This window comes from Lissotriton helveticus, chromosome 10, assembly GCF_964261635.1.
Source record: "Lissotriton helveticus chromosome 10, aLisHel1.1, whole genome shotgun sequence".
Classification (NCBI taxonomy): Eukaryota; Metazoa; Chordata; class Amphibia; order Caudata; family Salamandridae; genus Lissotriton; species Lissotriton helveticus.
In genome coordinates this window covers 342,199,977-342,213,826 of record NC_136071.1, presented here as the reverse complement: position 1 = coordinate 342,213,826, position 13,850 = coordinate 342,199,977, and the positions used below count along the sequence as shown (strand labels likewise).

The following is a 13,850-nucleotide window of genomic DNA, read 5'->3' as shown; positions in this document are numbered from 1 at the left end:
TTAGGCTAAACTCTTTTGGCATGTGAAGCCAGCCGTTTTACCACATATAACCCCTTGAATACCAGATGAAAGGACACCACACAGGTTGTTATAAAAATAAACAATATATGTATTACTAACAAACACCTCTGAACTCTTTATGAGATCAGAGGGCTAAGCAAATACAGTAAGTCGCACAAATTACAATGGTGCCCTAGGGTCACGACAAACCATATACTAAGTAAATGGTATAAGGAAATCGATAGAGGAGATGAAGATGCCCAGAGGCTGTAGGATCGCTGGGACTACACTACCCTAACCTTAGGTAAGTAACAGGAGGCCCACGGGACACGTGTGCAGAGTGTGAACTCACACGCGAGATGAGGAACAAAGTCAATGGGCAGAACAAATTACGAAAAGGTAAGTAAAAGACAGTTCCGACTAGTTACGACTAAAACAACAGGATACCTGGACACTAGGAGAGTCAATCTACCTATGAGTACCGGAATGCTCTCGTTACCTCACCCACGTGCTGTGGGTGCATAGGTGTGAAAGTGTGTCGGGTTTCCGCGTCGAAGTCTATGGAGCCTTGGAGAAAGATGCTGCAGGCGACCAGGAGGAAGATGTCCGGAGCGATCCAAGGGTGGATCGAGGAAGAAGAGGACCTGAAAGCAGAGGGGACAGTGTTCAAAGTCACTAGCCAGTGACCGGTGTGGAACCAGGAAGGAACCAGATGCTGTCGTCGCGATCAGGTGAAGAGTGGACGCTTGACTCTGCAGCCACGTGGACCAGGTGTCTTCGACGACCAGGATGGAGGCACGAGCTGTCCCATGCAGGCTCTCGCTGTCGGCGGTGTCGGATCCGGATTTGGAGTCAACAGGCCTTGGCAAAGGCAACCCACGCAGTGAGTGGAAATGGCGTCTGGTGCGGACCAGGAGGGTCCGGGGTGCTCCTCTTTTGGAAGGGAGCAAGGGCCAGTCTGGAGCAACCAGACCAACGGTGTAGATTTCTTGGGTCGTCGTATAGGAGGCCATTAGCCAGCCGGCAAGTGACCAGACAACACGTCGAGCAGCAATCAAGCAAAAGGGCCCCATGCAGATCTCGTGGATGCTGGAGGGCTGGTCTTCTGTGCAGGAGCTGCTCGGGGCTGGGGCTTCTCAATCCCCAAAGCACTTGCTCGAGGATGTCTCTGAAGTTGTGCTGGAAGCCAAGTGCAGTTTCTCCAAGATGGCCGGTCCCACGTGTCTCGTCGCACCCACGGGTCTCAGCTGTGCTGCAGATGTGGGTAGAGGTCGGAGAGGTATGGGAGTCTGGGTCTCGTCGAGCTCTGAAGTCTGGTTCCGGCAGGAAGGACGACAAAGTGAACCGCTAGGACGCTAGATGGTGCCTGCAGTTGCAGGGTGGACACTCCTTGCCCACAAGGGAGATTCTTCAGTCTTCTGGGGAGCAGAACGTCGAAGTCCAGAGTTTCTTCTTTGTAGTTTCAATTCAGGATAATCTAATTTGGAATGGGACCAGCTCCTACCTTCATTCTCCTTAAGGGGGCTGTACTGGTGACTAGGTCCCTCCCATGGGTGGGACCAGGAAGGGGGGTGGTTACACCCCCTATCCTTTATCCGGTTTCGCGCCAGAGCTGGGGCTGGAGTGCCCCAGCAACTGGTTTGAACCGGGGTATGCACAGGGACACCTTGTGTGCCCCAGGCATGTCTCATTCCTTTCACCCCTCCCTACCTCAATACACAAAATCCTGTCTGGGGTGGTGCTAGCACCTCCCAAGGCAGGAAACCCTATGTCCAGGCCTCCCTCGCTGGAAGGACTCCCAGCAGCAGGAGGTCAGACTTGTGTCTGTGGTGGCAGCATCCCTTTTGTGATGCTGAGGCTCTGTTTAACTTTAACCGGGGTTCACAGTTACACACATGTCGTGTCCCTCTAAAAGGGTGGAATGCTACCCCCGTCGCCAGAACTGGCGAGGGGGTAGTATTCCAATTTGTATGACACCTTACTCAACATGTTTTGGTAATGCTATACCAAAGTTAGCAATAACCGCGAGGATTATAATGCACTTCAAAGTATATGGTATAGCGTTATCATGGAACAGCTATAAGGACTTGGTTCCGCAAGCTGCAGACGGGCTTAGCTCATGCCAGAGCACCATCTCACATAATTCCAAGCACTCTGCCTTCAGGATTGATAAGGCCTGCCATAGGAGTGACTGATAGGAGTATATGTGTCCATTTTGGGGTTAGATATAGGTATACTATATCTACAGCAAAGGGTGATTACACCACCTTGCCCCAGCTGTCTTACCAGCCAGTTGTGTCTGTTTAGATGGCCAGCCAGGGGTGGCATAATACATGCTGCAGCCCCTGGTGGGCCTTGGGTACACCTATGACCTGGGTACCTAGGGTACACTGTACAGGGGCTGATAAGGTGTCCCAATACCAATTGGTAAATGCACCTAAAGTACACGTGTGTCAATTTAGAGAGAGAACAGCTAGGCTGTGGGTCTGATTAGCAGGCCCACAGCCAGGGAAAGTCGTAAACCAGTGAAGCAAAAAGCAAAAATCTGGGGTGACCATAGGATTGCAGACCCTACTCTCCTACATTGAGAGTACCCAGAGAAGAGCCCTGATGGGCAAGGTAAAGAATGAATAACAGCACCTTTAAGAGGGGCAGAAAGGTGATCAATTTATTTGGATGAAGACCATGCCACCAATTCTTCCCAACAGCAGGTGTTTATTGTATTGGTGGAGTCAACTGCCACTGCTTAACCTCCACGGGAGAAGGCGGAGAGTGGACAGGTTTGGGTGGAGGATGCTTCCCTGCTGCCGCAGTGACAGAAGATCACCCCGAAGGAGCAGCCTGATCAGATTATCGATGACCTTTCTCAGTAGCTCGGTTTACCAGACTATCCTTGCCCAGTTTGGAACCACAATGACTTGGGCAGGTTGTTCCTGATCTTATTGAGCACTCGGGGCAGTAGTGGTATGGGCAGAAAGATGTACAGGAGGCCTGAGCTCCACTCGAGACGAAAATCAACTCTGAGCGAGAGCCGCCTTGGAAACATCAGCGCCCAAAACTGTGGACATGGGGTATTCTCCCTGGGGGCGAACAGGTCTAACCAATGCTCTACCCACTGCTAAAAGAGAACCTACATCACCTCTGGATGGAGACCCCATTCGTGATCCGCTAGGCACCTACGGCTGAGTTTGTCTGCCCAGGTGATCAGGGAACGTGTCAGGTGGTGAACCATCAGGGATATGCCCTGCTGTTCCAGCCATGTCCAGAGAGGCAGGGCCTCTTGACAAAGCCCACGACCCCAAACACCCTGTTTGTTGCAGTACCACATGGCAGTGATGTTGTCCATGAACACCTGCACTGGCCTTACCTTACTGGCGGGTAGAAAAGCTTTCAATGTCAATCGGATCGCACATAGGTCCAGCATTTTGATGTGGATTCTGTCGGAGACCAGAGTCCTCTGATGTCCACCTTTCCCAGGTGGCAATACTAGTGCCAGGACTGACGCATCTGTCACTACTGTGAGATCGGGGTGGGGAGGTGAGAGGGGTCTGCCTCTGAACCGATTGCGGTTGGTCAGCCATCACTTCAGATCCTTTGCAGTTCCCTCCGAGATCTGGATCATGTCTGAGAGATTCCCCTGATGCTGCGCCCACTGGAACTTCAGGTCCTAATGCAGAACCCACATTGCCATTTGGCATGTGTCCCCAGCAGGATGCAGGAGACCATGAGGCCCAGTAGCCTCAGAGTCAGTCTCACCAAAACCCAGGATAGAGGCAGAAACATCGGTATCCTAGCCTGAATATCCTGGCTGACTCGCAGCTCAGGAGAATAAGCCCAAATCTGCACTATGTCCAGAACAGCTCCAATTAAAGGGAGCATCTGAGAGGGAGTCAGGTGTGACTTCCCCACATTAACAGTGAACCCCAGCGAGTGCAGGCTGCTCGCTGTAGTCTGGAGGTGGGAGACAGCAGCCTGGGGTGAGTGCGCCTTCAGCAGCAAGTCATCAAGATAGGGGAAGACTGACACCCCTAATCTTCACAGATGAACTGCAACCACCACCATCATCTTGGTAAACACCAGAGGGGTGCTGGTAAGCCAAAAGGTAGTATGGTGAACTGAAAATGCTTGGGGCCTACTGTAAACTGCAGGTAGCGCATATGGGCACGCAGAACCGGGATGTGAAAACTGGTGTCCTGCAAGTCCAATGCTACCATCCAGTGACATGGGTCCAGGGCAGACAAGACCTGAGCCAATGTGAATATCTTGAACTTCTCCCTTTTGAGGAAATAGTTGAGGGATTGGAGATCTAATATAGGATGAAGACTCATGTCCTTTTTCAGGAATAGCCACCATAGCCTACTTCAGGACCGGAACCCTCTCTATGGCTCCTTTGGCCGGCAGATCCATGAATTCCTCACAGAGCAGGGACAAGTGATCCTCCGTCAACCGGTTGCAAGATGCTGGCATGGAATGAGGCGTAGTCTCAACGGGGAGGAAGTAGCCCCTTCAGACAATCTGCAAAACCCACGTATCTGGTGTTATGAACTACCTTGCCCACGCAGAGTCTGGGAAGCTTGCATAGCTCTATGGTTGTGATAGGATTGTCACGATTGGAAACTCCTTTCTTAGAAACAAAAGGAGCAAAAGGCAGACTGGGAAGGGGACGTGGGGCAACCGAGAGGCCCAAAGATTTGGCCGTAGCCTACAAGTCCTTAAAGCGCTCCAGCGCTGAAGCTGCCTGGTCTTCATCCAAGGGCATGTCTATGAGGGACACCTGGACATCCCAAGCAAAGCCAAACTTTCTCAGCCATGCGTGGCATCTGAGGGCCACTGTCGATGAAACGGCTCTGCCCAGCGAGTCAATGGTGTCCAATTCACTGCATATAGCAAACTTTGCTGCATGCCTTCAGTCTGTGACTGCTTGTGAGAGAATAGTCCGGCCTCCTCTGGGACCTGTAGCATCACTTGTGCAACTGTTTCCCATAGGCTGTGAGTAGTGGGCCCAATAATCGAGTGGTGTTCACTGACAGCAATGAAAGGCTGGCGGAAGAAGACATTTTCTGTCCCAAGCTGTCCAGACTCTTGGATTCTAGGTCCAGAAGAGCGGTAGAGAATGCGCCATGGGAAGTGGAGACTTGGACCACCAAGCTCTCTGGGGTAGGGTCTCAGGTGAGAAAATGTGGGTCCCCTGGAGCGGGGTGGTGGTGGTGGTGGTGGCAGGGCAATTGTCCTATTCACAGGCACCACTGTGCCAGGTTTGGACGAGATCTTCAGAAGAAAGTCGGTGAGGGCTTTGTTGAATAGGAGTAAGGGTTTAGAGGAAGAAACTCCCGATTGCAACACCTCTGTCAAGATATTGGTCTTGACTGCCACCGAGGGTAGCTGAAGGTCGAAGACTTACATCGCCCTCCCTACCACCATTGTGTATGTAGCTCCCTCCTCTGTAGCCACGATAGGGGGAGAAAGCATGCCGGTATCTAGAGACATATCTAGTCTGCTGGCATCACCCAGTTCCTAGCAAAGTCCATATCCTGATCATAAGGCTGGTATTCTAAAAGGTCCAGCAACCCTTCCCATTCCTCCCAAAGGCTGTGCTTTTCTGAATAGGCTCCGATCTAGGTCAAGGAGGTCCTGTCTGCCCTGGAATCAGCATTTGTCAATGTGGCTGTATGTCAGATTTTAGGATCACAATGGGTCTCGCATCGGGAGCATCAGGGATGGGGAAGGTTGGATTGGCACAACTGGCACCGGTCCAGGTCAATGGGAGCCCATCGGATCCAGAGCCGGCAGTGTAGATCCTGATTAGGCCCCCTCCTATCTCGCAACGCCGGAAGGCGCGGAGAGGCTGGGCCACTCAAATGAGATGCATGGTCTCAAACTCTTTCATTTTAGTGGGGTATCGCTCCAGCTCCCACAAAACTGGGGAGGCACAGATTTGACCCAGGTTCTAAGGAACAAGGAATTGAATGCAGATGTTTCATTATCATGTTGTGCGACTGACATGGGGAAGTCGAAGCACGCTTCAATATTTTGTGTTTTTTGTGCCTCTTACCTAAATTACCTCTTTTTGAATGGGGCGAAGAAGACTACAGACTCCTGGAACGGTTCTGGGACCTTCCTCTCGATCGGGACCATGACTTCCGTAGAGTTGCATGCCAGGCCGCTAGCATCTTCAGGGTCCGGTCGCTCAAAACCTTCAGAGCCATGGCCCGGCAATCTGAACATGACATGGAATCATGGTTGCGTTCCAGACACCACAAACAAAGGTGGTGCGGGTAAGTCATGGACATGGCGCTGTGACAGGCGCCGTAAGGTCTGATACCTGTTTTCCTCGAGGACATCCTTGGCACACCAAGAGGAAAAAAACCTCAAAAGAAGTTGATAAAATGTCACAAATATTCTGCCAAACACGGACAGAGGGATGCTCTTCTGTTGGATCAACGCTGGCTAGCACGGAAAGAAAAGAACTGACGCCCATGCACAGAGGAGGCGCCTATATGGGTGCCCAGGATGTCACTTCTGGCGCGGCCGATGAAGCCGTGCGGAGCCAACCAACACCATCTATCGGCACACAGGTATACTGCTCGTGAAAATACTTCCGGATACAGTCTGACACCTGAGGAAATTAAAAGGTAAGGAATCTGCAGCTACATGTGTCTATCAGACAACAGCCACTCTCTGGTATATTTATAGAGTGGGTAATCTGCTTAAATACTGCAAGGAGTGTTTGCTCGCATAAACATGCAGAGACATTCTGCTGGGTGACATTGGAGTTAATAGATAAAAGTACACAATATATTTGAATGATGAGCTATGCGGGGTCAACAGAGGTAGAAGCCAAATGAGAATAAAAAGTTAACTACTAAACTTGGTGTGTACCTTTCCCATCCTCAAATGGGGCTTTTAATATTGTTGTGTAGCATTTTAGGATCCAAGCGTAATTTACCATTTCATGCCCTTATATAGGTATAATTCACATTGCCCTTATATAGACCTAGAAATCATACCCATATTTAGACATAACCCATCCAGTCCAAATACAGGCATGGCTACTTCCACTAGTTCCAAAAAGCCACAACGATTTCTTGGACAACTCGACTTCAGCAGTCAGGGACATTCTCTTGCTTGAATATTGATTTGTCCTAGAAATCATGGAGTTTTCAAAGAACTACCATTCCCTTGGGTTTCTTTGATGACGTTATTATGTCTCACTTTACGTCAAACTAGGCACCTTCAAGGTATACATATGCCTACACTTGCCCTAGCAGAGACACGGTGGTTCAGAGCAGCTCGACTATCTACTTGCCCGACGCAGCTCGCTACAGCAAGTGCAGAGGGAAGCCGACCCTCCAGCTGATGCACTGACAGAGAAGCTGTCTTTTCTCTCGCTGAGAATCCAGCTCCAGTGTTTCCAAGCTCCCCTTGCAGGGTGTTGGGAAATCGAGTCCTGAGACCGAGATACCAGGCCTCCTTCATTCTAAAACCAAGGTACGGAGCTGATTAGACCCCAAGATAAATCTTGGTTAGATTCTTGGCAAAGAAAAACTAAACCTATGCTACACCTCACTTACTCCTTCCCTCATTCTAGACTTAGATTACGTACATTGGGGTAGGCGTATTTTAGAAGCACCAGTTGAGTACTTTTAGCCTTTATTATTTATGTATGTATTTATCTATGGTCTAGGAACCATACATTGCTTTTACAGTATTATTTTATAATACTCTTCTTACTGTACGCATTATACTTTGCAACCAGTATTACGATTGTAGCAGTTCACATTACTTGCTTGAGAAAGAAGACTGTTCAATAAACCCTTTTATTGAAAACGCCCGTCTCTCTATTTCTCTGCACCTCTGATGAAACGAAGCATGCACGATTGACTGAGTAAAATATCTATCTATTGTTTCCACGACACTGAAGATCAGTTTTTTTCTTGGGGAAACAAAGTTGTCATGTTTATGCGCTTGTCAGAAACTAATCCCTTCTTGTGCATTCGAAAAAGTTTCTAGTGACCTCTGAGCTAGCTGGCACTCACATTAAAGTCTAATATATTCGATAGAGACCTAGTAGACCTAAGTCCTACGTCAAATCTATAGGATATATTATTCCAATGCGCAGAGCCTATTGGGAATATAGGAACTACACTACAATATGGTAATGTTTAAACAGTTTGTTCTGTTGTATTTTTTACAGGATGGGGAAGCAGGATTTAAGAGTGTCCATTTCAAATCTACTCTATGCATATGATTAGATCAGGGTAGGTGTAGAGTAGGTGGGTTCCAAGCATAGCGATCTAACTAGCAGAAGTACATTAAGATTAAACACATGGAATCTTAAATGGCAACATTCTCAGGTAAAAGTCACATTATACGGAGGTCCCGGATGGTTGAATCACCTAATATTTGCAGAAAACACATTTAGTATCTAAAGACAGAGGGCTAATGAGGCATCAATTTTAACAAAACAATATTTTGCTTACTCAAACTAAAAACTTAGCAAGGTCATAATTGTGACAAAGATCTTAATTTCAAAGTGAGGGAGGTAGATAGGGATAATAAAGAGGGCTGTTATGTGATGCGTTTGGGTAAGATTAAAAGGAAAGAAGCAACTCTACAGGCCTCCAACAATCCAAATGTACATAAACAGATGTATTTTATGGTTTGCACTGGATCTAGTGAATAACAAATTGGTAGTTGAGCTAGTATCAACAGGCGATTTGAATCTAATATCTGCACCTACATTGACATGAGCTCGCAAAACAGGTACACATGCAATGTTATAATTCACAGGTTGATAAAATAATTCCATGAGTTGGGAGTTCAGTGCATGAGGTGGACCCTCAACCCATTCAGTAGGAAATACATTTGCGGTCTCCCACATCCACAGTACCTACTATAAAAGAGAACTTGTTTGAAGTATAGACACACTAATAAATGCCATTACTAAGATGGACAGTGGTCTTATTGAGGTTTCTGAACATTCACAACTGATATGGGATGTATTATTGCGCCACACATCAAGGAAGAGAAGGATGTGGAGATGTTATTCTGTTGTTTAAAGACAGCGGTACAAAAGGGGGTGGTGATGGGCGGAGCATCTGAGCCAATCAAACACTCACACCCAGTCAACAGATCTGGGTTTAATCCATCATCGTTCATTAGCCCACTCTGCCACCCCAGTTCAGACATGGCCATTTGCAAATCAGTCTGACCCTGTGCTTCATGGGAACAGTCCAGCCCTTACTGCCAAGCCATGCCTTCCCTGGACAGGAAACATGCTTCCTTGGACCGGATTCTGGCATTACAGTGTTGATTGGTTCAGATGCAAGGGCATATGCCAATGCACAAAAAACTCAGATACAGTATTATTTCGAGACGAGTGATAAAAGAGAAGAGTCCATAACCACATTGTATGATTAATTTAAAGCAGCGAGAAAATGCATGTCTTCTAAGGCAGACCAATGAACATAGGAAGTGACAAAAAGATTAAAAGAAGGTCTTAAAAGGGAGAAGGAACCTTACAAGGAAAAAAGCACACTACATTTCTCCATTTAGTAACTGATCTACGGGGCAACATAGCCTTTTGCACACACAGTGCTAGGAGAGAGCACTACGATGGGTAAAACAAAAATAATACTTCTATAAAAAGCTAATAAAATAGACAGACAAATGGTGATGCAGTTGAGAATGGCTAAAACCAAACTAGGATCCCTAGAGTAATAAATAAGGGCGGTCAATTAACTCAGAATGAGCAAATCAATTTTTCTAACTTTACACAAATGAGAAACAACCACACAGAAATGTTTTTTTGCTGACAAATCTTCCAGCATTCGATATTTGCCATAGTGAGAAATTAGAAGAACCTATTTTTAATTTTAAAGTACCAAAAGCAATCAAGGGATTACAACATAAGAAATCCCCAGGGTCAGTTGGTTTAACAAACTCCCCCCCCCCCCAAAAAGGTTCTCCTATCTACCTACAACCAAAATCTTAGAGTCAGGCGAGATCCCCCTCTCTGTAACAGAAGCAGGTGTAACTCATATCTTTCAGAGAGGTAGGTAAACTGATCAAATAGACCCATATATTTGTTGAATATTGATCTAAAGGTTTACACTATGATCCTGGAAATGTCTATTGAAGACTATATGCCTGTCTGGATTGATCGAGACCAAAGTAGATTAATAAAACAGAGGCAATCTTCTGATAATATCCTTTGGCTTCTCCACTTGGTAGAAAACTAAATAGAATAAAAGTGCCGGTATTCATATTATCTCCGGACACCAAAAAGGCATTTGAGTGAGCTGGTCATTCTGGCGATATGTAACTAGTAAAATAGGTTTGGCCCTTAACATGCAAAAATCTAATTGGGAAAGCAATGTGATGTCAACTGCTAAACTGTTATTAAATGGCAAGAGATTGAATCCTTCTTATTGGAGAGGTGAGACTGGGATGTCTTATTCCCCTCCTCCTGTTCTAATGCACTGCACAACCTCTCATTCTAAAAATAAGATTGCGCTATAGTTGAGAAAATGAAATCTAGAACAATGTAGCACAAAATTCATCTATTTGCAGATGATGCACTGCTCATGCCCACAAACCCCTCTAATCTGTGGTGGGTGTTTTAGATATCCAGAAGGGTTGCACTCTTATTAGATTTCAAAGTCAAAATATGAAATACAAGGCACTGAGAAAAACATTGACAAGAGAAGAATTGTCCATGATCTCATTTGGATATAAAAAAATACAATAAAATAAATAGGAATTTACACAGCTTCCACATTACAAGGTTAATTTAAGGCTAGGCAGAGTGTCAATTTTGAACATTAATATAGTTGCACGTTTGCTAAATCTCTTCCAGTGGGTTTTAAGAAACAAGATATGACATTGTAGCAATGAACGTGTACGTCTTTTATATCCTGCGATAAGAAACCTAGTCTATCTAGGAAACTGGTGTAAATTAGTTTGGGGGCCGGGGATTGTAGAATATTGAAAACTATCTAGCAGCTCAGTTGAGAGTAGCTTTTGAATGGTTCCAACACAAAACCAACAAGCATTTGCAATGCAATAGGTCTCACATTTGCGAAAATTTGAACTATTGGCATTGTAAATGAAAATACCTTTTATTTATTTGTTCTGCAAACCTGCAAGAGGTGCATAAACACACACTTTGTACATATAGTCATTGCTTAGGAGAAGCTAGGCTGGCAGTAACTACACCTCTTTTACTGCCAGCCTTGCTTCTCATAAGCAAGGACTAAGTTTGAACACTATTTAAAACCGGCTGCTTCTAGGAAACGTGGCATTACAAGCAACCTCAAAGTACTCAAAGTCTAACAGATGAAAGGCTGAGGTCAGCCCTGTGCAGATTCAAACCACTCTCAGCCATACTCAGCATCTGTGTTGGCTTTCGCTGTTTCAAATCACTCTCAGACATACTACGCATCTGACAGATGAAATGCTGGCTCTGCCTGTGCAATTTCAAACCACTCTCAGACATACTCCGCATCTGACAGATGAAATGCTGGCTCGTCTTGGGCTGTTTCAAACCTGTCAACAGCACATTGGGCAGAAATCTATACAGGTGCATAAGCCCACCGAACTATAGTACTGGGCAACTTGGTTTATCAGTAACAACGTGTACATCATTGAAATACTATTTACAATGCTGTTAGGGGAAGGCACGGGCGATCTTCCTCAAGACACACCGGGTCACGTGCAGGAGGGGTAAAAAACGAATTTCCACACAGGGTATGTTGCGAATCTCAGAAGCATGTGCAAAGAACTGTAATAAGAGTATTAATAAAAGCGGGCACAAGGGTGACATCCTCTGGACTGTGTATGTATACCAGAGATCAGTCATGCATGCGTGTGACATACAGATATGTTCGGTGGGGCCAGCACGGGGCAGTGTCTTCTGAGCATGTATGTATTTTGTTACATGGCTGCCCTTGCACCAGAGTGCAGACTTCAGTGGGCGCCCGCCTGACATGGACAGCAAAGCCATTGGGGCTGCCAGCTGCCCCCGATGCCTAACAGGCCTGCCGCACCTCATCCGCATCCTGTCGAAAAGAGGATGACCTCTCCCGGTAAGGGCTGAACTGTTGAGCAACCGAATTATCGCCCTCCTCAGCTCTCGGAGCGGAAAAATCATTTAAAACCAACAAAGTGCTGTGCAATATGGATGCCCTGCTGCCGTCACTCGGGGAGCGGGAGTACACGCTGCTCGGATTAGTTTTTATAGAAACGCAAAGGTCATTCTTGTTTTTAATTTCAGCTGTCGCATCTCAGCGCTAGGCAGAGGCTGCCGGAAGACCCGGAAACTGCTTGAGGGGTTAGAAAGGTGCATTCCGAGGAGCTGCGTGCAAGGGTGTGCAGGCGGCGCGTACGTATAAGATGATCCCTTAGACTGGAGCACTAGGGAACCGGGTGGGCGAGCCAACAAATTAACAGGGGGAGCCGAGCTACATGTCTGAGTTCCAAGTGCCCGTGTACGAGCTGAGTCATAACAAGGCGGAAGAGACGCAGGGAGATGACCTGCGCGTGCACGATCATCTGTCCGGGCAGGCACTGCAAAGAGGAGATGGCAAAGAGGAGTCTGGATGGGTGGGGCCTAAAGGAGACGGGGAAGAAACAGAAAAGCATTACTTTCAATGGAAAGCGAGGCTAGGTGGAGCTTCCACCCCACTTCCAAAGCAACCCAACAGAAAACCAACAACTATAGATCTCGCAAGCGAGCAGCGCATGTGCTGCAATGCAGGCGAGACCTAAAAAGCAGTCACAGACATGGTGGTCTGCTGACCTCAGCAGGCCACCATCCCTGTGAGTGCTGGTCATTCCTAATGTATTGTAAATTTCAACCTGCCTCATGAATATTAATGAGGCAGGTCCCTTGCGACCCAATTGGGAATTGCAAAGTGTCTCAGACACTGTTCGTTCCATTTTGCAAAGTCGCAAAAAATTAATAATAATCGCAGTTTGTGACACGCAAAATGGAATGGTCGTACTTCTGGCCCAAGGTCCCTTGCTTGCTACGGAACAATAAATGACAAATAATAACAGTTTTATAGCTGCCTTACTCTCCTGCTCTTCAGTCCTACTTTCCTCCGGTCACCAAGACTCATTTTCATATTTAACTTTGGCTCTTGTATTATCCACACAAGGTCAGTGCTGGGAAGACCACTGAGGATAACGTCCGATACTCAGTACTTGAAATGGAAAAATAGAAGCGCAGGTATTCTGTACCAGAGGACCTGCTTGTTTTTGAGAAGTGCTGTTACTCTCCAATTAAAAGTATTACATTTCTCTTGAGAAGTGGCGGTACTCTCCCTCTCAAAATAAAAAAGTGCCGGTTTCTCAGTACCAGACAATACCAGCCCATTTAAAGCACTGCTGATACTGCAATAGGATTAGCCCAATGTTTATGTTGGCCAAGAATGTTTGTGTATAGTTATAAAAGTGTGTGTGAACATAGCAGTGCACGTCCTATACCTTAATTTTGTAGCGGACATGTCTAAGCTACACAACGCAGGTCGATTAATACTTATTCTTTCACTTTATTGTACAGAATGAACATTAATGCTGTGTGCTACTTCAGATAAAGTGTCACTCAGTGGGTCATTTATTTGGACTTGAAATGTCCCAGTCACACGTTAATACGATGAAAACGTCACACATAAGGAATCTCAGTTGCTGTCCCGGACTTCGAGCTCTATTACTTAGCGGCTCAGATGCAATTCTTTACACAGGAGGTAGCGAGAGTGTACCGTGGCCCGGAACAGGGGAGAGACCTCGGCACGCCCCGCCATGTCCTGGCATATATTACGCTACAACAGAAACTGTTTCTGCGGGAG

At 46.7% G+C, this 13,850-nt stretch overlaps 1 protein-coding gene across 31 annotated transcripts in view; it reads right to left on the bottom strand.

The window, feature by feature from the left end:
• MAP4 (microtubule associated protein 4) overlaps nt 1-13,850 on the bottom strand; it is a 1,839,191-nt gene that overhangs the window by 673,005 nt on the left and 1,152,336 nt on the right. The window lies entirely within an intron of this gene.